We start from the raw sequence: 4,271 nt of genomic DNA, 5'->3' as shown, positions 1-4,271 counted from the left end.
CTGGCAGAGCGCTATTTTTTTTTTTTATTTTTGTGTCTACCATCCCTCAATTATTTGACTATATTTTGACTGATCTAAGCCAGTGATTCTCAGACTTTTTGGCCTCAGGATCTCTTGACACCCTCAGAAATGACTGAGAACTTCAGAGAACTTTTGTGCTATATATCACTACTTAACATAATAGAAATTAAAACCATGGAAGCCTGGGTGGCTCAGTCGATTAAGTGACTTCAACTTCAACTCACAGTTTGTGAGTTCAAATCCTGCATCAGGCTCTGATGCAACTCGGAACCTGGAGTCTGCTTCGGATTCTGTACCTTTCTCTCTTTGCCCTTTCCCTGCTCATACTCGGTCTCTCTCTCAAAAATAAACATTAAAATTTTTTTAAAAAGAAATTAAAACCAGAAAGACATTTACTTATGAATTTACATTAAAATGATATGCCTACTATGCTAATTTAAATAACATATTTTAATGAAAAGTAACTATATTTTCCAAAATGAAATAATGTTTTACATTATTGCAAATGTCTCTAATGTCTGGCTTGAGAGAAGAGAGAATCTCATCTGCATGTCCATTTAATCCATGGCCATCCCATGCCACACAGCCTCCAGAGGACTCCACTGAGCCATTGTCCACTCCTGAGACAATGAAAAGGAAAAGGGAAAAAATTTAAAACTACCAAAAAGGATTTCCCGTGCTTCCCAGACCACCTATTAGGAGTAACTGGTTTAAGCAAATCATGGACGTACCTCAGGGGTGAGCATGGACTCGGTTCTCCTCATTGAGACACAGGACCCAGTTCTGAATGTGACAAGAAGGAACCTCTTCTAGATGGCTTTTGGGAACGGTTTCTTTCCCCTTAAAAAGAAAAAGAGGGGCTCTGGTTGGCTCAGTTGGTGGAGTGCATGACTCTTGATCCCTGGGTTCAAACCCCAGGTTTATGCCTCACAGTTGGTTGTAGAGACTACTTAAAAATAAAATCTTTAGGGGCACCTGATTGGTTCAGTCAGTTAAGCATCCAACTCTTGGTTTTGGCTCAGGTCATGATCTTGTGGTTCGTGGGTTTGAGCCCCACATGGGGCTCCATGCTGACAGTGCAGAGCCTGCTTGAGATGCTCTCTCTCTCTCTCTCTCTCTCCTTCTCCCACTGCCTCTCCCCCACTTGCGCTCTCTCTCTCCCAAAAATAAACATTAAAAAATAATAAGGGATAGAAATTATTATTTCAAATAGTCCTTATAATTTTCTTTTCTTTTTAAGTAGGCTTTATGCCCAGTGTAGAGCCCAAGACAAAGCTTGAACTCATGACCCTGAGATCAAGACCTGAGCTGAGATCAAGAGTTAAATTTCTGGGGCGCCTGGGTGGCTTAGTCGGTTAAGCGTCCGACTTTCGCTTAGGTCATGATCTCGCGGTTCGTGGGTTCGAGCCCCGCGTCGGGCTCTGTGCTGACTGCCAGCTCAGAGCCTGGAGCCTGTTTCAGTCTGTGACTCCCTCTCTCTCTGACCCTCCCCTGCTCATGCTGTCTCTCTCTCTCTCTCCTAGAAATAAATAAAACATAAAAAAAAAAATGTTAAATTTCTGCAACTTAGAGAGAATCCACTTATAAGAAGTGCTCTTTTAGGCTGAATATGTGTTGATTTAATGCTTTCATCTATAAATTTGAGTAGAAGCACTTTGCAACTGATAAGAACTTCTACCTATTCCTTTTTTTTTTTTTTTTGCTTACGGTATTTCAGAATCACTGATGTGTTTAGATGACTTCATTGTTTAGAATGTATCATATCCAAGTGTCATTTTTTGAATGACATAAAACATTTAAACACATTTTGTCCATATGACGCCAAAAATACAGACTTGTCCTTTTCTGCTACTTTCACATGTGAGATTTGAAGACATTATTTAACATGTCCACCAAAGTATTATTTAATTATATGGGACCTGGGGTCTGCAAACTTTTTCTCGAAAAAGAGTCAGATAGTCAGGACTCAGGTATTTGGTTTTTATAATCCTTGAAAAATGTAAAGGCCATTTTTCACTCATGGGCCATGCCAAAACTGGCCAGTGGCTTAATTTGGCCTGCTGAGGACAGTTTGCTGACTCTAGAAGTTCCTTTGTTTCACTACATTTATTTGTTTGTTTCACTATTCACCATTAATTAAAAGTCTAGATTTTATGAATTCACATGTTAACTTGTAGATTTTTCTCCAGTAAAGATAAAATTAATCTCTCTAACAGAAATATAACACCAAAGGTTATTGGAACATAAGTTTATGGCTTATTGTCAAAAAATATCAACTAACTAGTTTTGTATCTAACAGAGCAATCCCTTTAAAAAAAAAAATTACACTTCACAGATGCTTGGGTGGCTCAGTTGGTTAGGTGTCCGACTCTTGATTTCAGCCCAGGTCATGATCTCCCAGTTTGTCAGTTTGAGTCCCTAGTCAGGCTCTGCGCTGCCGGTATGTGGTCTGCTTGGGATTCTTTCTCTCTTCCTCTTCTCTCTGCCCTTCCCTTCTAGTGCACGTGCTCTCTCTCTCTCAAAATAAATAAACTTAAAAATAAATACATATATAAAATTTAAAGTTTAAAATTCAAGATTATTGTAGATTTACATTCGGTTGTAAGAAATAACACAGAGAGATGCTGTGTCCTCTCTACCCAGTTTCTGCAACAGGAACATCGTGCAGGACTACTGTTCAGTATTAAAGCCAGGATATTGACTGACAGTCAAGACACAGAGCATTTCCATCACCTCAAGAAGCCCTCATGTAGCCACTTTTAAAAGTTTATTTATTTTGAGAGAGAGAGACAGAGACAGAGAGATGGATAGACGGAGAGGGAGAGGGAGAGGGAATCCCAAGCAAGCCCTGCTCTATCAGTCAGGAGTCTGACTTTGGGCTCGATTCCAGGAACCTCGAGATCAAGGCCCGAGCCAAAATCAAGAGTGGGATACTTGCCTTTCCGTGCTACCCTGGGAGAGGTCCACACGGCATTGTTCTGCGTTCCCGTCATGACTTAAACGGAAACCTTCACGATGTCCGGAGCCCTTGATGTCCTGCAAATGCTAGGAGGAGGATGTGCTCACATCCCCTGCAGCAGGAACCCACCTAAGGGGCACCAACCTTGACTTCCAATGGAACATTACATCTACACAAGAACAGTGACGGCGTCTACATCACAAATCTGAAGAGAACGTGGGAGAAGCTTCTGCCGGCAGCTCGTGCCCTTGCTGCCACTGAAAACCCAGCTGATGTCAGTGTCCAGTCATCCGGGAGCACTGGCCAGTGAGCTGTGCTGAGGTTTGCTGCTGCTGCTGCTGCTGCTGCTGGAGCCCCTCCTATTGGCGGCCACTTCACTTCTGGAACCTTCACTAAACCACATCCAGGCAGCCTTCCAGGAGCCGAGACTTCCGGTGGTGACGGATCCCAGGGCTGACCACCAGCCTCTCACGGAGGCGTCTGACGTTAACCCGCCTCCCGTCGCTGTGTGTCACACGTTAACCTGCCTCCCATCGCTGTGTGTCACAGACCCCTCTGCGCTCCTTGGGCATTGGTGTCCCTTGCAACAAGAGAGCTCACTGAGCGGGTCCGATGTGGCGGGCTTGGGCCCAGGAAGTTCTGCGCACGCGCGGCTCCGTTTCCCGTGAACACCCGCGGGAGGTCCTGACTGGTCTCTACTTCTACGGACGGAAAAGGCAGAGCGGGTCACTGCTGAAAAGGCTGTGACCAAGGAGGAATTTCAGGGTGAAGGGACTGCTCCCGCCCCCGAGTTCACTGCTCCTCAGCCCGAAGTCGCAGACTGGTGTGAAGGCGCGGGCCCGTGTGCCTACTCAGCAGTGCCCGGGAGGCCACAGCCTCCGCCTGCCCGGGAACACTGGTCTGCGGCTCTCGGGCCACTGAGCGGGCGGGAACAACCACCGAGCAGTCCGCAGCTGCTCTTCCACAGAGGCAAAGAAAGGGGAAATAAGGTTGATGGAAAAGAAACCGCTTCTAAAATAAAACAACAACAACCACCAAGTGGACTGTGGGAAACGGTATGTGGTTCCTCAAGAAATTAAAAACAACTATCATATAATCTAACAATCCTTCTAAGGGTATATCCAATAGAAGTGAAAGCAGGGCATATTTATTTTTTCATAAGAACAACAGAGTGTATTATAAATATGATAAACTAAAGACACTAAGGAAGTTACACAGACTGAGTTACAAAATCCTAAAAATCCAATAAAGGGAACCAGTTTGGAGCACAGCACCATTTGCCCTCCATTCA

At 44.3% G+C, this 4,271-nt stretch overlaps 1 long non-coding RNA gene across 1 annotated transcript; it reads right to left on the bottom strand.

The window, feature by feature from the left end:
- Positions 1-518: 518 nt before the first annotated feature.
- LOC120243590 lies at positions 519-3,600 on the bottom strand. Its single transcript, XR_005531345.1, has 3 exons — positions 3,125-3,600; positions 753-861; positions 519-641 (listed from the first exon to the last, which is right to left on the bottom strand). It is a non-coding gene; the product is annotated as an uncharacterized LOC120243590 (long non-coding RNA).
- Positions 3,601-4,271: the final 671 nt, after the last annotated feature.

The sequence above is a fragment of the Hyaena hyaena genome, unplaced genomic scaffold (assembly GCF_003009895.1).
Source record: "Hyaena hyaena isolate Hyena2069 unplaced genomic scaffold, ASM300989v1 scaffold_347, whole genome shotgun sequence".
Classification (NCBI taxonomy): Eukaryota; Metazoa; Chordata; class Mammalia; order Carnivora; family Hyaenidae; genus Hyaena; species Hyaena hyaena.
This window is presented reverse-complemented; position numbering and strand designations above follow the sequence as displayed.